Source organism: Rhinolophus sinicus, chromosome 17 (genome assembly GCF_057876585.1).
Source record: "Rhinolophus sinicus isolate RSI-liver-muscle chromosome 17, RSI-T2T, whole genome shotgun sequence".
Taxonomy (NCBI): Eukaryota; Metazoa; Chordata; class Mammalia; order Chiroptera; family Rhinolophidae; genus Rhinolophus; species Rhinolophus sinicus.
Window position 1 is genome coordinate 35,378,320 of NC_142517.1, and position 23,206 is coordinate 35,401,525.

General features: G+C 37.5%; 1 protein-coding gene across 3 annotated transcripts in view; it reads left to right on the forward strand.

The window, feature by feature from the left end:
• The first annotated feature begins 448 nt into the window (after positions 1-448).
• The window catches only part of LOC109449436 (multiple epidermal growth factor-like domains protein 6), a 717,515-nt gene continuing 694,757 nt past the window's right edge, over positions 449-23,206 (forward strand). The window contains exon 1 of one of the 3 annotated variants that reach the window (XM_019735715.3): positions 449-1,274. The gene's annotated coding sequence lies outside the window, so the exon portion shown is untranslated. The remainder of the gene's footprint in view (positions 1,275-23,206) is intronic. The other 2 variants (XM_019735706.3, XM_074327521.2) reach the window with 2 other exon arrangements.

Genomic DNA, 23,206 nt, shown 5'->3' on the forward strand with positions numbered 1-23,206 from the left:
ACCCATTTCAAAGTTGATTATTTTTAGGGAGCAGTTCTATCTGATGTGACTTCGGTAAATAACATATCTTATATACTTCTGATTCTAATATTCTGTTGTGACTGACCGAGGCAGGCTAGTTGACCCAGGAGTAAACTGGAGATGCGAATAAACTGAGGCTGCAGAGAAAAAGCAGAAGGTGTGAAATTTTAGAGACGAGTAGCCTGAGAGAGAATACTCTTTCTTAGGGTGGCCCTCAAGGGAATAATGGCTTCATTGTTGGGAGCGTGCCTCAAGGGCTTCTTCCTTTTGCTTATTTCTTTTAGTTCCTATGTACTCATCTGTGTTAGTATTAATAAGTTACTCTTTGCTTAAGTGCACCATGTGAGAGCCTATTTTCCCTGTTTTCCTGGAACAATGCCACCACTGCCACAAGATGAAACAAGCATGAAAGATTGAGAAGTGTGTGGTGAAGCAATATTCTGCTTTATTTTCTTTGCTCTTCAGATAATAATGACTCTGGGAAGGGAGAGAAACTCCAGAACTACTTTGTTCTCTTCAAAGCCCAGGCCTCAAGAGAAAAAGTAAGAAGACAAGACAGTCTCATGCCAAAGGGCTGCAAACCTGCCAGTCCTGCGCTATTTTATTTTATTGATGATACTGAGTTCAAAAGTGACTTACTTTTTGAAGAAAACAGCTACTGGTAGTGTATAGAAGAAAACATTAGTGGTAACATTGAAATCGAAACGTTAGTTTGTTTATATACATTTTCAATTACATTTTCGCTTGAAGAAGGCAGAATTTGAAGTCACAAGAGGAAAAAATAATGGATATAAATGAAAAACCTCTGGATTTTCATCATGCAATCAAATAACTAAAACGAGCATGTCTTAACAACTGTGGGATGTACACAGGTGAGTAAAGAATTGCTGGGAATTACTGGTAGTTGACGTGCTGGTTTCCAGTAAAAAAGCAAGTGTGAATGCTTGGACTGTCAGTAAGAGTAAAGTGACATGCAGCTAAATGACTGGTGATGTCAGGATGAAGAGCACCTCGGACATAGAAAGGAGAAGAGGAAAGGGAGGGAGAGGATTCTATGCAGGAGTACAAGCTTTCCAGGTCTGCAAGCTCACCCACGTCCAGGCTTCTATCCGAACCGCGGTTTCTTCAGGTTCTGGCTTGCCCATCGTCAACCGGCTCTGCACACTTTGTAATCTTGAATAAGCAAATTTGCCTCTCCTGCCCTTGGTTACACACCTGTTGTTATGGACTAAATATCTGTGTCCTCAAAATCCGTAAGTCGAAGTCCTAACCCCAACCATAACTGTATCTAGAGATAATGTTTGTGAAGAGGTTAAATAAGATCATTAGGGTGGGGCCCTAATCCAGTAGTGCTGGTACCCTTATCAGAAGAGGGGGAGACCCCAGAGTCTCCTCGCTCTACCACCTGAGGAAACAATGAGAAGGTGGCCAACTGCAAACCAGATATGCATGCTCACTAGAACTGAATCTGCCAGCACTTTGACCTTGGACTTCCCAGCACCCAGGACTGTGAGAAATGTTTGTTGTTTAAGCCACCCAGTTTATGGCAGTTTGTTATAGCAGCCTGAAACGACTAAGATGGCTGTAAAATAAGAAAAATGAAGTAGATGGTCTCTTAAGCCTTTTTCAACACTAAGCTTTAACTGAAGTTAAGATTTCATAGTTACATCTCTTAACTGAATGTATATGTGCACATGTGTATAGACATGTATGTCTATGTCCTCCTAGATCTATTGTGATTCCTCATGATTTCTCTGCATGTCCATATTCTCTTATACACACTTTCAATCTCTGAGTAGAATGCACTAGCCCTCAAATTGTCACTTACTGTTCAATCATATTCAAACTACATTTCAGTTTCAGCTGGACAAGTCAATCACATGAGAACTGCCATGGAAGTGTTAAAGAAAAGGAACTAGAGATTGGGATATGACAGCAGAAAAGCTTCAGAAGTATGCATGATTTTAGGACATTTAATGAATATAATTGAGATGATTCTAGGTAGATATAATTATAATTCAAAACTATTCACGCCATTATATTTTCCTCACAATCTTTTGATGCTCATTAAACATATGAGCCTTGTTTGCTAGAATGCCCTCAGAGTCCATGAAACAAATCTCCTCTTGCTGATTAGGTAGTTTATTCTGAATTACTGCTGGCAAGGTTGAGAGCAATGATTATTCTTCTTTGAATCATGAATGGATGAAAGAAATTGGATTTGAGGGTTTTTTTTTAAATAAAATTTATGCCATGAAAAATGTTAGTTGTGACATTAAGGCCTTAATATGTGATATTAAAAACGTAATAAAACCTGTAATATAGGACAAGTCCTATAATAGCAGAATGTCTTTTTTTTTTAATCAATAATATTTTCTGAAACGGATCCAAAACCTTTTTGTAATAGGCAGGAATACATCCTTTTTTTTTTTTTTTTTTTTAAGATTTTTATTAAAATACGAGGCCTGACAATTAAGTTCGTGAACTTGTTGCAACGATGTTCCTAAACTTTTTTGATATCAGAGGGATTATTCATTATGAATTTGTACCAACTGGACAATTAACCAAGTTTACTATTTGGAAGTGCTGGAAAGGCTGCGTGAAAAAGTTAGATGACCTGAACTTTTCACCAGAAAATCATGCCTCTTGCATCATGACAAGGCAGCAGCTCACATGGCACTGTCTGTGAGGGAGTTTTTAGCCAGTAAACAAATAACTGTATTGGAACACCCTCCCTACTCACCTGATCTGGCCCCCAATGACTTCTTTCTTTATCTGAAGATAAAGAAAATATTGAAAGGAAGACATTTTGATGACATTCAGGACATCAAGGGTAATACAATGACAGCTCTGATGGCCATTCCAGAAAGAGTTCCAAAGTAGCTTTGAAGTGTGGACTAGGAGCTGGCGTTGGTGCATAGTTTCCTAAGGGGAGTACTTCGAAGGTGACTGTAGTGATATTCAGCAGTGAGGCATGTAGCACTTTTTCTAGGATGACTTCGCAAACTTAATTGTCCAATCTCATACAGCTAACATACAATATTATATTAGTTTCAGGTGTATACCACAGTTATTCAACAGTTATATATCTAAAGAAGTGATCACCATGATAAGCCCAGCAACCATCTGACACCATATTATGCTATCACAGTATTATTGACTATATTCCCTATGCTATATATTATATCCCCATGACTTATTTGTTTTATACCTGTAAATTTGAACCTCTTATTCCTCTTCTTCTTTTCCTTCCTGTTTAAATTTTCAATTACAGTTTACATTCAATATTATATTAATTTCAGGTGTACAGTGTAGTGGTTAGACATTTATATAATTTAAGAAATCCTCCTCCTGACTAGTCAAATACTCATCTGGCACTAGTATTTATAGTTCTTACCATGTAAATGACTATATTTCCCGTGCTTTACTTTATATCCCCATAACTATTTGGTAACTACCAGTTCATACTTTTTAATCTCTTCACCTTTTTCACCCTGCCCCCCAGCCCCCTCCGAACTATCACCCCAACAAATCTCGTACCCATCTGACACCATACATAGTTATTACAATATTATTGACTGCATTCTTTATGATATACCCCACGTCTGCATGGCTACTTTGTAACAACCAATTTGCACTTCTTAATCTCTTTCCCTGTTTTACGCATTCCCATTCCCCTCCCATCTGGCAACCATCAAAATGTTCTCTGTATCTGTGAGTTTGTTTCTGTTTGTTTATTTTGTTCGTTAGATTCCACATATAAGTGAAATCTCATTGCATCTGTCTTTCTCTGTCTTACACTCCATTCAGCACAACACCCTCCAGGTCCATCCATGCCACTTCAGACGGCAAGAAACCATTACCTTTAATGGCTGAGAAATATTCCATTGTATATATGCATCACCTCCTTTTTATCCATTTCTCCACTGGCAGACACCCAGGCTGCCTCCACATCTCGGCCATTGTAAACAATGCTGCAATGAACATATGGATGCACATGTTCCCTCGAAGTAGCATTTGAGTTTCTTCAGATAAATACCCAGAAGTAGAATTGCTGGTTCCTTCTTTGTCTCATGTTATAGCCTTGCTTTCAAGTCTATTTTGTCTGGTATACAAGTATTGCTACTACAGCTTTTTGGTTGTTGTTGTTGTTTTCTTTCTCTTTTCATGTTTTGTTTCCCTTTTCATGTTTTGTTTTCTTTTTCCATCCCTTTACTTTCCATATGTGTGTGTCTTTCAGTCTGAAGTGATTCACTTTCAGGCAGCATATGTAAGCTTTTTTTGTTCTTATCCATTCAGCCCTATGTCTTTTGAGTGGAGCATTTCATCCATCTACATTAAAAGTAATTGTTGATAGATATGTAGCTTTTGCGATTTTATTCATAATGTTGATCTTTTTTTTTCCATCTTAAAGAATTCCTTGTAATACTGGTTTGGTGGTGATGAACTCTAGCCTTTTCTTGTCTGGGAAGCTCCTTATCTGTTCTTCTATTCTAAATAATAGCTTTGCTGTGTAAAGTAACCTTTGTTTCAGGTCCTCACTTTTCATTATATTGAATATTTTGTCCCTTTTGGCCTGCAAAGTTTCTGTTTCAGCTGACAATCTTATTGAAGCTTCCTTAGAAGTTACTAGTTGCCTTTCTCTTGCTGCTTTTAGAATCCTCTGTTCATCTTTAAGCTTTGCCATTTTAATTATAATGTGTCTTGTTGTGGGCCTGTTTGGGATTCTCTGTGTTTCCTGGATTTGTATGTCTATTTCCTTCACCAGGTTAGGAAAAGTTTTCAGTCGTTGTTTCTCAAATAGGTTCTCAATCCCTGCTTTCTTTCTTCTCCTTCTAGTACCCCTATAATTTAAATGTTGTTAAGCTTCATGTTGTCCCAGAGGTCTCTTAAACTATCCTCATGTTTTTGGATTCTTTTTTACTGTTTGCTGTTCTGATTGGTTGTTTTCTGCTACATTGTCTTCCAAATCACTTATTTGATCCTCTGCTTCATCTAGACTGTTGGTGATTCCTTCTAGTGCATTCTGCATTTCAGTTAGTGTATTCCTCACTTCTGATTGGTTCTTTTTCATGGTTTCTATGTCCTTTTTTATGCTTGTGATCTCTGTTGAGGTTCTCACTATGTTCCTTGGGCATCCTCATAACTGTTGCTTTTTAATTTTGTCTCTGATAGATTGCTTGCCTCTAATTTGTTTAGTTCTTTTTCTGGAGTTTTTGCCTGTTCTTTCATTTGAGATATATTTCTTAATTTCCTCATTTTGGCTGCCTCTCTGTTTGTTTCTATATATTAGGTAGATCTGCTATGTCTCCCAGTCTTGGCCATGTGGCCTTATAGTATAGGTGTCCTGTGGGGCCGAGTGGCACAGTCTCCCTGGTCACCTATTCCGGGTGTACCAGGAGTGTCTTTTTTGTGACTTGTATGTGCCCTTATGTTATAGTTGAGCCTTGATTGCTTTTGGCATGTCACTGGGTAGGACTGACCCTTAGGCTGATTGGCTATGGGGTTTGAATATGTCTACATCTTGCAGGCTGCTGTGCAGGGGGCTTACCTCACTGAGTGGGATTTGCCCCAGTGGGCTCTGGTGCCTATTGAGACTGCCCTCTGGGTGTGCTGCTTGTGGGGCTAATTAGGTGGTGCTCTGCTGTGGTCTGAGACAACCTCCAAGTATGTTGGTTCTAGGGCCCCTTGCGAGGGAGGCCCAGGTCAACCACTGCCTATTATTGGCCGGGGACTACCTGGTAGTAGCTTCAAAGTGATCCACAGTTGTCCACTGCCTGTGCTAACCCTAGTGCCATGTGGGAGAGGCCATTCTGTGAACTGAGCATGTCTGCCACCAGTACCAGGCCTGGAGTAACTCTGCAAAATGCCAGGACACCCCAAGGCCTGCTGCCATCTACTGGCTTCCTTAAGGTTCAGCCACTGATAAAACCTCATGCAACATACAAGTTGGGTGAGGCAGGGTCTCAGGGAGTCACTAGAGTGAGAAGAGTTGTGGTCACCAGGTTAATGTAAACTTTGGTTAATTGCCAGTGCTGAGCTTGGAGCTACTCAGCAGAAGTCTCAGAGCACACTGAGGCCTGTTGTCTCCTGCCTGGGGCGCATGGACTCCAAAAGTTTTCCAAGAAAGTGTGCAATATGGCCAGGGCTAGCTGCTGGAGTTAGTAGAGTTGAGTGGGGCAGGGTCCTGGTGAGTCAGCAAGGTGGAGCAAGTGGAGCTCACCAAGCCAATCAGATTTATATTTGGCCTGTGGGGAAAGGCTCAACACAGGAAAGATGGCACCTGTCTGCCACCTGTACCTGGAAAGGACTTCACACAGGGAAAATGGTGACTGTCCTTCAGCCCTCATTATGAGGCCACACACTTCACACTGCCCCCATATATCTTTGAAACCCCTGAGTTACTGTAACCTCTGCCAGAGCCCAGGGTGAGTGCCTGCAAATGAGAGAGTCTGTGAGCCAGCCATTTAAGAGGATGTCTAGGTTTTCCACAGCCTTCCATCCCACCTGAATAATCAGAATCCCCACTGTTTTTTACAGCCAGATGTTGTGGCAGGGGATCCTTTCCCCAGACCCAGTACTCTGCGCTGGGGAGAGTAGTTTGCAACTGGGGTCCCTCACTCCTCCAGAAGCAACCTCTGTGACTGAGATATCCCTCCCAGTTCTCAACTATCGCATGGAGGTTTGGGGCCCGGTTCCCATCTCAGCCCCTCCTACCGGTCTCCTATGGCTTCTTCTTTATCGCCTTATATAAAAGTTGTGTTCAGCTTGACTTTGGATGATTCTTCAGGTTGATTGTTTTGTAATTTAGTTGTAATTTTAATGTGCTCATGGAAGGTAGTAGGCACAGTGTTTATCTACTTTGCCATCTTGGATCTCCAGAAATATATGCTTTTGGTGTATTTGTTTGCACAAATGCACATTATCATTATTTCAGTATTTATTCTTGTGTATTTTTTTTTTTTTTAATTTTGGGAGAAAAAAGTAAGGGGGTAAGTTATTGACCTACAAAACCGGGAAGTCTACGAGCTGGGAAGTAGCTTGAGCTTTTCAATGCATGTATCAGGAGCTCCATCTCTCTTACTCTTTCTGTACTCCAGTACAGTCTTTATTTATAGGGTGAACCTTTGTGTGGGGAATTTTAATGAAGAGTAGGTGCATGACTTGTTTGTGAAAAAATAGGACTCTATATCACTTCATAAAGCTTTTTTAAAAAGATTTTTATTAAAATACAACTAACATACAATATTATATTAATTTTAGGTGTACACCATCGTTATTCAACATTTATATACCTAATGAAGTGATCAACATGATAAGTCCAGCAGCCATCTGACACTGCAATGCTCTCACAATATTCTTGACTATATTCGCTATGCTGTATATTACATCCCCATGACTTATTTGCTTTATACCTAGAAACTTGAATGTCTTATTCACCTTCACCTTCCCCCGCTTTTAAAATTTTTCAATTACAGATGACATTCAATGTTCTTTTATATTAATTTCAGATGCACAGAATAATGGTGAGACATTTATATAATTTAAGAAATGATCCCCTTGACTACTCTAGTACCCACCTAGCACTATACATAGTTATTATCATATTACTGACTATATTCCCTGTGCTTTCCTTTACATCCCTGTGACTATTTTGTAACTAAAAATTTGTACTTCTTAATGGCTCCATATTTTTCACCCTGCCCCTAACCCCCTTCCCATCTATCACCCTGATAGATACCCATATGACACCATACATAGTTATTACAATTTAATTTACTATATTCCTTATGCTATACCTTACATCTACATGACTACTTTGTAACAACCAATTTGTGCTTCTTAATTCCTTTCCCTGTTTTACCCATTCCCATTCACCTCCCATCTGGCAACCGTCAAAATGTTCTTTGCATCTATGAATTCGTTTCTGTTTTATTTATTTTGTTCTTTAGAGTCCACATATAAGCAAAATCACATTGCAGCTGTCTTTCGTTGTCTGACATACTTCACTTAGCACAATACCTTCAAGTCCATCCATGTAACCACAGATGACGAGAGCCCATCTCCTTCCATGACTGAGCAATGTTCTGTTCTTCCATTGATGGACACCCAGGCTGCCTCCACATCTGGGCAATTGGAAACGATGCTGTAATGAACATATGAATGCATACGTCCTCTCAAAGTAGCATGTTGAGTTTCTTCAGATAATTACCCAGAAGTGGGATTACTGGGTCCTTCTTTGTCACTTGTCGCCTTTTTTAAAAAGTCTATTTTGTCTGGTATGAGTATTGTTACCTCAGTTTGTTTGTTGGTTTCCATTTGCATTAAATAAATTTTCCCTATACCTTTACTTTCAGCCTGTGTGTGTATTTCATTCTGAAGTGAGTATCTTTTAGTCAACTTATATAAGGGTCTTGTTTTCTTATACATTCAGCCCCCATATCTTTTGATTGGAGCATTTAATCCATTAACATTTAAAGCAATTGTTCATAGCTTTGTACTTATTGCATATATATATATACATATACATATATATTCTTAAAGAAGTCCCTCTAACAGTCCTTGTAATTCTGGTTTGGTTGTGAGGAACGCCATTAACTTTTTCTTGTCTGGGAAGCTCTTTATCTGTCCTTTGAATGTAAATGATAGCTTTACTAGGTAGACTAATCTTGGTAGATTGTTTGTCTTCATTTTGTTTAGTTCTTTTTCTGGAGCGTTGTTCTGCTCTTTCGTTTGGGAATTTTTTTTTTTTTTTTTTTGTCTCCCCATTTTGGCTGCCTCCCTGTTTTTATTTCTATGTATTAGGTAGGGCTGCTATGCCTTCTGGTTTAGTAGAGTGCCTTATGTGGTGGTGTTCTGTAGGACCCTGTGGTGCAGTCTCCCTAGTCACCAGAGCTGGGTGCCCCAGGTATAGCCCTTGTTTGGGTTATGTGTGTCCTCCTGTTGTCATTGAGCCTTGGTTGCTATTTGCACATCAAAGTGGCTTCTTCTGTATGATGTTAGTTGTAGGACTTTGGTTCAGCTAGACTTCATGTGATTCTCAATCCATGAAATTTTAATTGAATTGTACTTGTCCTTTCATGGAAAACTCTCAGCTGCTTACTTTATGAGTGGGAAAGTCAAGTCTTCTGAATGCCAAGGAAGGGGTCTTTCAAGTGGCTGTGTGGTTTTTAGAGACATCAGATGACTGCTGGCATATATACTGAGGAGGAGTTTTTGTACCTTCATTATGCAGGTACCAGTAACTTGAACTTTCAAATATTTAGTTGCATGACTTCAGAGATTTTGATGTAAAACAATTTATTCTCGCCTGTTCTAGTAAACATTTTGCCAATGTGACACCAACAGCTATTTTGCCTTCCTGTTATTGATATTATGATATTATTTCCTATTTGTATCATGAACATGAACATCCATTTTATCTCCTTTTGGAGGCAAAAAGGAACAATTATCAACCATCTCACTTAATTACAATGCATGATAGGTGGACTGTGGCTTAACTCTGTGAGGAATATGACAAGCTCTGCTTTGTTGAATAAATGATGAATAAATTCACAAACCCGTCATATCCTTCTATTCCCTCTCATAATGCTCCAACAGTTTCTTCTGCCATTCTTCTGAAACCCAGATTTTGTTTTATTTTATTTTATTTTATTTTGTTTTTACCTAATATTTACCAGTTTGATCAGAGGGACCAGAGATATTCATTCTCATTAATCCATCTGATCCTACTTATAATAATACCTTTGTTTGTATTTTGAGGTTACAGATTATAAAGTGCATTCACATACTTCTCATTTAATCCTCACTACCACTTCCAAGAGTAGTCTATGTGATCAGGTTGTGCTCTCTCATCATCTGCTTTTCCTTTGCAGGGTTTAATAATTGCCTATTTAATATCTATTTGTGTGCCCTGCACAGTTCTTGGTACACATTTACTGTTTAATCAGTGCTTGTGAAAGGAATGGATGAATTGATGAATGAATGAAAATTTCTATCCTTGTTTTATAGTTGAGAAAATTGGGATTCAGAACATCTGAATAACTTGACAAAATTCAGAGTTAAAATAGGCTGAGTCAGGGCTCAAACTCTTCTGGAGTTTAAAATTGTCCTTTCCTATCCCACAGCTGCTAGACTGGAGAGAAAGTGCCAAGAAAAAAAATTTAAGAACAAATAGAATCCATAGAAACCAAATAGGAAATATGATGATATTAGTTTTCTAGGGTGGAATATCAAAATCCCACACACAAGGCAACTTAAAACAACAGAAATGTATTCTCTCTCAGTTTTGAAGGCCATAAGTCCAAAACCAAGGTGTCAACAGTGTTGGTTCCCTCTTGGGGGTTCAGAGGCAGAATCTGTTCTATATCTCTTTCCTAGCTTCCAGTCGTTACCAGCTATCCTTGGTATTCCTTCACTTGCAGCTATATCTCTCCAATCTCTACCTCTGTCTACACATGGCCTTCTGCTCTGTGTGTCTATGTATTTGTTCTTCTTGTAGGAACACCATGATCAGATTTAGAGCCTGCCCTAATTCAGTATGACCTCAGCTTAATTTATATCTGCAAAGACCCTATTTCTAAACAAGGTCACAGACATAGGTACCAGGGGTTAGGACATCAACATATCTTTTGGGGAATTCAACCCACAACAAATGGTTAAAAAAAGGAGTGGGGACTAATGGTATATAACTCAAAAATGGCTGAATTATTTCCACAGGTAACACTTGCCATAGCACTAAGATTATAACTTTATTAAATCACTTAGTACAGATTTTCCTCAAATTTTTGTTTGTTTGTTTGTTTGTTTTGAAAACTAGTCTGCAGAATATTAAGAGGTATTGCCTAGGGGGAAAGGGTTTTATTATTAAATAGTTTTAAAAAATAGTAAGCTAAGGAAAGTTAAATAGCCTTCTTTTTACTGGATTCCTCAGAGCCTGCATGCGAGAGTGCATTGTGAAGGTGTAGTAAGTTTCCCAAACATATGATGGCAGACTATTTTTTAAATTTAGTGCTGTCCAGGGGAACACTTTTTATGAAATCCTAAACTTCACAGATAATATTACATTGTGACTGTCTGTTTACAAATTTGTCTCATTACGTTGTAAGCTCCTGAAAGGCAGAATCCATATTTCACTAATTTTTGAATTTCCAGGACACTCTTAGCATCTGGCAGCTATAGGGCCACATGATTGTACAGAATGCAAGTAAATGATGCTCCCTAAACTTGTGCAATACAACTGCACTAGATGCATACAGTAGGTATTTTATCAGTTAGGACCTCTTTCAACCACGTGTTACAAATCCTGACCACTCCTGAGAAAAGAAACAAAGGGGTTTCTTTTCCCAGATAATAAGAAATGTTCTAGGCAAAATAGATGTACAGCTGCTCAAAAGGACTCCTTAAGGACACATCAAGAAGTTGGTATTGTTTCCTATACCAACTTCTGTAGTAGGAGGTTTTCACCTCAATGTTGCAGAATGACTACTTCACAGCCAACCAGCACTTCTGAGCTCCCAACAGGAAAAGAAAGTCTTTCCTTCCTCCCTCCTTTCCACCCTCCTTTTAGTCCTTCTTTCCTCTCTCCCTTAGGGAAAAAAAAAAAAAAAAATCAAGAAAATAACAGTTGTCCTAGAAACCGTACCAAGAATTTTAACCTATATTTTCCTGTCTACAGTTGGGTCACAAAGTTTCCCCCAGATGCACAAGAATCTAAGAAGGTGTGTACTTTTAGGCTCATTGTCAAGCCAAAAAAAAAAAAAAAAAAAATGGGTTTCTGTTGGCAAAGAAGAATGAGAGGAAGGCTTTTGAGCAGCGAGGTCTAGAATTATGTGCAATATCTGTTGGTCCCTATTGTTGTTAACTATATTGGAGTGTGGCTAGTGTTGACTTATAGTTTCTATAGGGAAAATACGTTTTTTTTAAAAATTAAATATTGCTAGATTTTAAATTCCACGGAGAAGAAATTTGTTTCACTTATCACTTAAGCTGTTAGGTTATATAACCTGTTAGTAATAAACTATCTTGATGGGGGAGAAAAATGTGCTGGAGAGTTTCCCAGGAGTTCTGGACCCAGAATAGTAGGCTAATTGAGTGATTATGCAATCGTTGGACAAGCTCACAATATAACTGAACAAGGAATTAAATATATAACTTTAAAATATTCCATTGATTCATTGCTTTGGGAAACCACTATTAACTGACTGCATCCTATTGATTCAGCGTGATAAATGCCAGCATTTTAATGAGGACTTTGATTCCATGATGATTTAGTTTCCAACATCTGTAGAAATCTTAAATCCATCAGAAAAACAACTAGCTAGTCTTGAGCCATGCTGATATGGCCTTCGCTTAACAAAGGTGGTGCCCTTTCTCTCTTCCATACAGCCACACTCAATTAAAATCATGCAATGTTGGTTAAGTAACAGGGCAGCAACCAACGTTTCAGTTGTGGAGAAAAAATTCCAAAGTGTTTCTGAATAATAGGAAGCAGGAACTCAAAAATAGAAACTGCTTTTTGCTGTGATCACAGCAGTGCAGCCGTTGGAGACTTTCCCATTGATTTTTGTGAGTGTAGGAGACACAAATTAAAAATAAATAACTTTAGCAGCATAGCCATGACTTTTTCTGTCACATTTAATTAATTAGAAGTTTGGAAAACTTAAGACTTTGATATAACTATTTTATCTGTCTTTCATTCTATTATTAGGCTTCCTGAACATATTTAGTAGGTAAATCTGAGATAGAGGACGAACTCTCCTTCAGTGTTTTTTTTTTTTTAATCTGAATATCAAGGCAATTAATTGAGAAACTGCTCATGATTAAATGTGATGCCATAGCACCTCTGGCTTCTCAAACATAAATCAGGTGGGACTGACCTCCCTCTCCCTCAGATGTTAGCTCATGAAACCCTATTTTTAGGGAGAGAATGCAGAAGCTTTTAGCTCTGTCACATCCTCCAAAGATTATGGTATTAGGAAAACTAGAAGATGTCCTGAACACTCATTAAGACAGGATACGGATGCTTTGTCAAACCTTAGCCCCTAACTTTGTGGCCATTCTCAGGAATTCCCTGATAAGCACGAGGTACACTTTCACTGCTTTTCAATTCCTTCATGTTCTAAATGAAGCCCTGTGTGTTGTGCCAGGGGCATACTCAGGCCTTTGGCTCCTAGGGACCTTCTCAGGGCCCTTTCTTGATTTCTTCCTGCCTGAGGGCCTTTGCACAGGCTGTTTATTTTGCCTAGAACAGTCTTCTCTCCCCTATTTCCTTTTGTTCTATACACCCTTCAGGTCCCATTTTAAATTTCATTTGCATGCTAAGTGAGTTTTTTCCAGTTAGGAGTTCTCTAGTACACTTCTCCTTTGTTTATCGTATTTATAATTATTAATAATAAATTATTTGGCTAGTACCTTACTTTCTTTCTTGGGTGCAACTTAATGGGAATGGGTTTGGGAGATACTGGAGAGGTATAGAGAACAGTGGAACCACCCCAGCATTGTGCTTCCATTAATATTTTAAGCCTTATAGCAATATATTATAATAACCTCTGTATAGGATGCTTGTTTTCTGTCAGATTGTGCCCCATGAATGATTACTTATTCTCCTACTCAAACCCTTCTTGTACTGGCTATTCCCACGAATCTGAGGTATTTGCAGGACATTCAAATGGAGATTCTCCATGGAAATTTGGAAATATGACCCAAGATGAAGGTCAACAGAAGAATAGGAGTTAGAAATTTTGGGACACATCTGCAAAGAAAAATATAGTGAAAATTGATAGATCACAGTGAAAGGGAAGTTCAAGTAAGTAGCTGAGGACAATATGATGAAAGCAGGAAGGGCAATATGATGAAAGCAGAGAGGGAGTGAGGCTGAAAAGGGAATGGGTAAGATAAGGCAGTGTCACAGAAGACAAGGGATGGAACTAGGCAGCCTTGAATGACAGTCAATCCTGAGGTGAACTCTAAGGTGTGGCCATCACTTTAGAGAGTTCGGTTTGCACAGGGTGGAGCCAGCATATCTGGGGGAAAGTTTTGAGTACATTCTGCAAATATCTCTATTTTCTTCATATATAACTGTGAGTACGTCACCCATGAATTTATCTAATTTCTTCATAAACCTATTTACTTACTTCTTCCCGCAAAGATCTGAGGGAACCCCCTATTCATAACTTGAATCTATACCATCTTTGCAAGATATTCAAAGGCAATGTTCATTAAAGGAAATAATTTTGACAGAAAAACGAGATCAGGATTGGGGCTCCAGATACTTGGTTCTAACCTCAGGTTTGCCATTAATTAGCTATGTGATTTTAAGAAAGCTGCTTAATTTCTCTGGGCCTAAATCGCCTCATCTATCACAACGTGGGTTTGGACTGTATGCTATATTTAGTACTTTGCAAATTTGTCTTTAATTTGTGTCTTCATAGTATGATTTTTGCTTATAAAAATTTAAACGCAAACAGTTTTTCTTATAAGAATTTTAAAACTGGGTATGTTTCTCAATATTATCACACCTTCCTCAATAAACCATACTTACACTATTTATATTACATTCCTTATCCACATTCCTCATGCAGATGGAGAAGCAACTTATTTTGGTGGCCATTTTGGTACCTAGAAAGGGTAACACATTAGAATTAAGAGCTGGCATAAGTCCTTAAGCATAAATTTAAGTGCTATACAGTTTAGAAAGCATGTCATAATAAAAGTCTGCATATTGGTAAAGGAATGCCTCAGATTACTGAAAATACATATACAGAGTTAAAATGAGAGGGCGGAAATATTTTAACAGGATGTAGAAAAGAAGCAAAACATGATATTAATAGAAGTTTACTGCTTTTAGGACTTGCTTGGGCTATAGTCATGTCTCTCAACTACATATAGAAGTTTGTAAAATATTATTAGCTTCTGAATTTTGTACTAGTGAATTAATTACCTATTGAAAAATAAAGCTAAGAACAGAAAATCAAGAGAAATGGTAATATCAATATATTTTATTTTTAACTTTAGATTAATACATCTTTTAAAGTTGATTATACAAGTATTATACTCTTAGAAGATGATTTTTAAAATTATAAACATACTTTTAAAAAGATATATTTTGAAGATGGCCTTCGGGAAACCAAGATAGAATTATGTAGTTTATAGGACACTGGGGATTATGGAATTATAATTTGTATACATATAAATTGTGAAGACCTTCCTGACAGCATGGTTGTAGAACTATTTTTCAAATAACCGGTTTCAGGGGGTTCTTCCATGATTCTGTGGCACTTTCGACTTTTGTCATTGTCCTGTAATGAAGAAGTTGTGGTTTCTTGAGTTTTTCCCTTTGATCCATTTGATATGGTGAATGTCCTTTTTATTCTCCAGCGTCAAATCAGCATCCCATCCAATTATTGTTTATTACAAAGGAATTTAACATTTTAGACCAAATGTTATGACCAAAATGTTAAGAATATGTCTGTTTTTATTCTGAACATAGTGGATGCACATATTCCAGTCAATATTCCTCTTTTAATGTTTGATGAGTGTTTAATGCATTCAATGAATTCTACCGATTGCATTAGTGTAGTCCATTACAGAATACTTGCTCTTTGTAATCAATATATCAATATTAGTTAGCAGAGAAATCCTCCAAATTCTTCAAATGAGAAAGTTTCCTTTTTAATATTGCAAAAGCACATTTCTCTCAAGACTTATAATGACTTCAAATACTTTTAAAACAATATCTGTTTTTTCTATCCAGTTTACATAGAAACATTGACTAATTCTTTAAAAATTGTAAGTTGAATGGGAAGTTTCCTCTGCTTAAACAGATTGAAAAATCAATTTATAAGAAGACATTATATCTCTTAGATTTGCTTTTGTGTATCTGAAATTTGGCTTGTAATGTATTTGGCACTTCGTGTCACGGGGGATTTCAGTGAGGAATGTTTGTCATGCCAAATCCCACTTTTGTAATGACAGCATGTAATAGGTAAGGTATCACATGCAATTGCATTTCGATTAGCTGTAGAGTGTGGAGGTTTGTGACCACTAAAATAAGTATTTTAAATATAATCTATTACCTTATATTTCTCTTAATAATAACATTTTTGTTTTGTCTGTAACAAGTTAAATTGTGCTAACTGGTGTTTATTATGGTAACCTTGAAAATGTGAATGATTTTAAAACACCTTCTGATTTGTCAAAGAAAGATTATATTTTCCAAGTCACTTCAATGGCCAGAAAATTCTAAGTTTTTGAAAATATTAATCTATATACAATTTATATAATAACCGTCTCTATATATTAGAATATCTTATTTCTAGGCTATGTAAAAAAAAAAAAAAGAAATTTGCAGTCATTTTCCATTTCAGGTACTTCTTTACAGCAAGTTAAAAATTTCTAACTGATTATTATAGAATGTGAGTAACTTTTATTTTCCTTTTATTCATCTATCCTATTGAAAACAAAAAGCTAAAATAAAAAGATTTGGATAGTTTTCTCTTTAGGAAAACAAAAATGATGAAACATTGCCAAGCTATTTGGTCCCCTTGACAGTATCATTATTAGTGATTTTTTTTCTTCTAACACAGTAGCTTATATTGAATAAGAAATAATTGGACTTTTCTAAGTGAAAAATAGACTCTGAAAATTCTAAATAAGGGTGAGTTTTTGTTTTTGTTTTTCCCCCCAGTGTATTCAAACCAAGAAGAACATGTTAGGTTCAGCATTAAAAGTAGGTGATATAATCAGAGAATGTATATAAATCAGGATATGAAAAGGATCTTATGGCATAATGAGATAAAGATTAAACCAATAGGCCTAGTTTTCCATCTGTTTTGCTTAGAAATGAGTAAGTACATAGGTCAAACTTTAGGTTAACTAAACTCTGGATGTTAAACCAAACATCTTTCAAGCCTCTTGAATTCATTTTTCCCACTGGGTTAACCTCCTTCCCTTAATAATGGCTCAGAGAGCCAGTGGAATTTACACTAATCAAAGCACGGTTGACAACCCAAGCAGCCTCAGTTTCAATACAAGAAGCCAGGGGCAGACTTCAAGCTACTAATGAGTTTTGCACTTTGTACCACCTAGCAGGGCAGACATTCTACAAATATACCTTAAAGAAAAATAATAATAATAATAATATAATAATAATAATAACAACAACAACGACCAGCCAGTACAAACCATATTGTACTGGGCTGGAATCGAGAGGAAATGTAACCCAAGCCCACAGGTCTGGTAACAAGGTTAACTAACTTGTTTGGGTCCCAGAATTTACTCTTTCAATGAAAACTATTTTAAAAAGGTAGAATGGGTCTTTGGCACAATTTCAGCTGTTTTATGTATTCATTTCTACTTCATTTTGTCCTGGCTTGTTATTTGTTATAAGACCTTAAAGTTGATTTAAACTAGAAAAAGCTCAATTCCGGAGGTTCTTTCAAAGTTTGTTTCAGGAGATGGAACTAACTCAGTGAAAGAGTCTCCAATATTAGTAGATCCAAATCCCAATTCTGCCAGACCTAGGTCTCGCAGGAACACTCCTACTCTCAGGTTCCTGATATGTAAAATGAGGTTCATGATGCCTTCCACAGAGTGTTACTGGATGTCTAAAACTCGGATATACTTGAAGCACTTGGCACATAATAAGGTTTCAGTAATGATTGTTCTGAACAACTTTTCTTCATTTTCTCTTTCTCCTTAAGGTAACACAAGGTTCCTAACGTCAGATTTTGTTTTTGTTTGTTGTTTTCGTAATCCCCCCACCCCCACTCTCTGATTTTTATCTTTTCCTCCTTCTCTGAAACTGAGCCCTATGCTTGCTATTTAATTATTTTAGGTTGAGGCAATCCTTACATTTTGACATCTCCCAAAGAGTTTGATACTCTTCATTCAAAAGCAATTGGCTTGACAAAGAACAGATACCTTACTATCAGGAAATGAGCTTTGCATCTTACTATTTAAAAAAAAATAGGTGTTTGTTGTTGTTGTTGTTGTTCTGAGATTTATGGTGTACTGAGTGTCAATTTGTATACTCTGGCCAAAGTTTCTTTTTATTATGGATTTTAATCCCTGCATTTTACCTTTTCTGACCTGGTAATGTTATACATTTTTAACGTTGCGATGGGGCAGTAGTGAGATAGAAAGTCAGAGAATGATGCTATTGGAGAAGGACAAGTTAAATTTTTTCTCTCTTCAGATTTTTTTCTTGGTCTAGGGATCCAGTATTTGCTTTTTCAATATAAGGAAGGGAAAATATCTCCTCCAGTAATTTCAAGAACAAAAAAAATCAGGGCTCTTGAATATATAGAACTGACCACTGCTGAAAAAACAGAGTGAAAAGGAGTGAAACTGTAGAGCTTATATTTATTGTGCTTCTTACGTATGAAACACAATTTGTGGAAGCATTGTGCATGAATTAACTTGTTCATTTCACAAGAACCTTATTGTTATTCTTCTGTTACAGATGAGGAAGTTGAGGCACCAATAAGATGAGTTGTGTAACAAGTAAGTTGAGTTCTTGTTTCACAGGAGTGTCAGGGCCAAGATCTGAACCCAGACAGTTTAGTGTAAAGGAGTAGCTTATCTGCCTTATAGTGTATGATGTGAACTCAGTGAGGGCCAGGATTAGTCTCCATCTCCTAAAATTGTGCTACTCAAAGTACAATTGGCCATCCTTGACCAGATACACCAATGTGACCTAGGAGCTTATTAAAAATACAAAATCTCATGCCTCACCACAGACCTACCAAATTATAATTTACATTTTAATAATATCCACAGGTAATTAGCGTGCATATTAAAGTTTGGGAAACACAGGTCTAAAGCATTATATAAAATATAGTCCCATATCTTCCTTGTATAAATGTTGAAAATGAGTTACATGATGGCTAAATATGTATTCAAAAATAAATAAATGAATTCTTAAGAATTCAATAAACGTTTATTGAGGGTCTGTCATCTGCCAGACTATATGCCAAGTAGGATGGGGATACAAAGACATAAATCATGCCCTCTGAGAGCCCAGTGAAAAAGACAAATAAGTACATGGATTTTACACATGCTATGAGAAAACCATATATACAGGGTGTATGATAGAGCACACAGAGAGAAAGAGGTTAAGATGGGGGTCAGGAAAGACATCATTATGGACATACCATTGGAGCTGAGTCTTGAAAGACCAATAGGTACTAGAATTTGAGCCTTTTCATTTGCAGTTGGGCCAATAAACATCATCAGTCAGAGCAATAAGCTATTCAGAGAAAGGAGGTATTTGGAGGAGTGGATCTCAACGTTGGCTTTACATAGACTCACCTGGAGAACTTTTAGACTAACAGCGATTCTTGGGTTTACCTCCAGAGTTACTGATCTGGTTCATCTGGGATGAGACCTAAATACTGTTTTGTTGTTGTTTACATTCTGCCGAGGATTCTAGTGTACACCCAAAGCTCTTATCATTCTCTTGTTCTTGGTTTCCCTCTTAAATGTTTGTATCTTCTGACCATTCATCTGGTTCCTGACCCAGACTTAAGAGCCATTCTTATTGTGAATCACATGTTACCTCTTGGATCCTGAACTAAATCCCACAGTAAATGCCATATTCTTGTAATCCCCCTAGGGCATGGAGGGGCCTTCCTTCCAAATCTAGCCCACAATCAGGGACATTAACATTAGAACAGCCTGAGAGTTGGGACCCAGATCTGCAACTATAGATTTACCCAGCCCTCTCCACAGTATAAGAAGTCATCATTTTAACAAAGTAAATAAAATGTCCAAAGGTTTTTCACTGTAGTTTTAATTAGCCTGATTTCCAAACTAATTATAACACCTGGAGTCAGTGAGGGAGGAGTCAGAAATCTTTCTAGTTGAGGCAAATGTTGAACAAGTTTTACTGATACACTATGAACCTCGTGCAAGGGAGAGAGGACACATTTCCCAAAGCATGGCCCATGAGCCACTCACATCAAAATTATCCAGGAAAGCTAAATATAATTCAGTTTTTGGCTTTTTCTATAATCCTACTGATTAAGAATTTCTAGAGACAGATCCCAAAAGATGAATGTTTAACAATCACCAGATGTAATTCTGATAGACATCAGGTAGGAGAAAGACTGGAAAAGTGTATTATTTTATCTGAAATTATTTATTAATCTGGCAAGTTTATATTTTCATTATTTTTCACTGATTCTTATTTTAATTACATCCAAAAGAAAATGTGTCATAAGCCGTCAGTGGAACACTATAAATAACCATGAAACAAGAAGTACATTTCAAATATTCAAACGGGCAATTATGTTGCTTATTTTTGTGTTGGGACAATTTAAAAATGCATGGTGTAGTGAGGCCTCTGAAGAGTTAAGGAACGTTTGTCTATCTAATGTTTAGAGCATGTATTTATTGATGTGATTTTAATTTAAAGCACTGATTTTTGTTGACCAAGAGTACCCGCCAGAATTGGCAACAAGGAGAGAGTGCCCAGGAATCATTAGTGTTAAAAGGCTCCATAGGTACTGCAATGGGCAACACTGCTGAGAAGTTCTGCTTTAAATGCTCAGACGTGCAGAGAACATAAGAGATGTCTTACCTTGCATGCTCATCAAGTTGGAGAGCAGCTAGTGAAATTGCACAACCTGGTTGGAGCCAGGTAAACAAGGGGGAAAGGTCTCCTACTACCCTTCCCATTTCTCTTCCTTAGCTTCTCCCTTCCTCTCATTTATCTTTTTCACCACTGCTCTTCATTTCTGCTGCTCAGGTTGTATTCTACCATATCTACTCTGGATTATTGCCGAAACCTGACTAATCTCCTCAACTCCATTTTCTCTCTTCTACCTGCTGTCAGAATCCCCCTCCTAAAACAAGATCTGTTTCACTTTTGAACTTAAAACTTTTCAATTAATGGGTTCTCATTGCCGACAGTCAAATCCAAAATCCTCACCATCTCAGTGCAGACACCCTGGTTCCTGCCACCCTATCCCCTCCTTGGCTTCAGTCACTTGCTCTCTTATGTGCAATTTGCAGCCATGTTTCACCACACTGACTGCAGCTTATTGAGACATTCATGAATTTTCATCTCTCTTTCTTCCTCATAGACCAGAGAAAAGCAAACTTTTTGAAAGTAGTATACATTTCTGGCCAAGGCTTTTAAGGTCTAGTATGTAATATTTTCCCTCCCAACACTAGTTCATGAGCTCCTAAATTATATGGCTGCTATCGGGAGAGCATATACATTATCTTGATCTCACAGCTTTTGACCTTTGCCCATGGAATTTGTCCTGGGAAATCCTTCTGATCTTTATATGAGCTGGTAACATCTTATGACAGTCCTTTTAGCAATGGGGAGTTTTCCTGGACACCTTGGCACCCAAATCCCTTCCCCATGTCCAGCCTCACCTTATGGGGCCATCCATTACCCAGGCTATCCTAGGTTCTATGTAACAGCAGGGGTAAGGTGAAACACCTGCGACAAAGGAAAAGTGCTATCACAGGGTGTGAGTTGTAGACACCAAAACAAGAACAAAGGAATCTAACTTTGTTTAATTTGTAACTGATATTACTCCAGGCTCCTGATTTTGCCTAAATTGGAAGTCTAGGATACTTAGGCTATTCAATTAGACAGGGGAACTTTAATATTCTCTCTCCTGTTTGCTAACAATATACCTAGGATTAAATATTAATGAGACACAAAGTTAATAATTCTGCTCAATTCCTAGCATTTCTCCTTTTCTTAAAAAAAAATCCCCAGCTATCTGCAGATGCTTAGATGCTCGCTCTTCAACAAGATTCTTAGATGCCTTAGGGTAAATATTCTTTCTGTCTCTCAAATAAAATGCTTGTATTAGATTCCATGATTTAAAAAATTATATGGTAAGCTTTAGGGGCTGTATGTGTTTGTAAGACACACTGAGACTGGCCAATAGCAGGATATGATTTGAAAGAGATTGTAAAATAGTGCCATTAAGACCAACCTTCCTTCCTCCTTCCTTTCCTCCTTTCCTTTCTTTCTGTCTTTTTAAAATTATCTTTGTTGTTTTTTCTTTTTCTTTTGCTCTCTGATTTTTTTTTTTTTTTTTTTTCCGTCTTTGCTTCCATCCATTCATTGAACTATTCAATAGGCCAGGCACTATGCTAACCATTAGAGATAAAAACATGAAGGAAAATAATCCACTACTGCCTTTAGGGACCACACAAACTAGTATTGGGAGAAACATAGGCACACAATCAATCAAGAGGTTTGTGGTTAAACTGATGTTTTGTTTGTTTGTTTGTTTGTTTGTTTTTAATGAAAGGAAGGATTTGGTATCTCCTACTTATTCATACACATATTGTTTCATGCTGCTAGAGTATTCCAAGAATGATAACTCTTTGTAGCTATAGTACGTGACTGAATTGAAGAGTGCTGATAAAGAGATGGAAAGAGCAGTTAATAATGACCTATAGTTCATGATGAGGGGTTTGGCATTTGTTTTGAAGTCTGTGAGAAGTCACTACTGAAAGCCTTTAAGCAAGGAAATGAGATGATTGTATCATTAGGAACGATGTTGTCTGGAGATAGTGAGGAGAATAGACAGGCAGTGAGGAGTGGGTGGGGCACTGGGTTGAGATAAGGAGACCTTTTAGGAGGATATTGTCACCATCTAGACAATGATAAAGGCCTAAACTAAATCAGTGGAACTTGAGCCTGTAGAAAAGATTCGAGGTTGTAAGCTAGTACAGAAGAAATATGGGTGAGTGGTGGAAAGGGAAAGTTTGCAGATTGCACCCAGGTCTGTGAACATAGTATCATTAACAGAGGTACAAATCCCAGGAGGAGGAGAAGGCCTAGGGTGGGGTGGAGGGAACGTGATTTGGGGTTCAATTTTGAACAGGTTGAATTTGAAGTCTCTTATTGGATATTCAATATACACGTATATTTAGAGGGAAAAATGGATTAGGAACTCAGAAAAGAGATCAGTATTAAAGATGTAGCTTTAACAGTTGGCAATCTATGGGTGGCGGTTGAGACCATGGGAGTGGGTACGATCATTGGAGGATGGAGGGAAGAGATAATAGTAAAGGAAAAAGACCAGAGTCTTTGGGGACACTAATACTTAAGGAAAAAAGAGATGGCAACTAAGGAGACTGAGATTAAATGGCCTGGGAAGTAGAAAGAGTAACTAAAGCAAGTGATTTCATGTGAGCTATGGAAAAG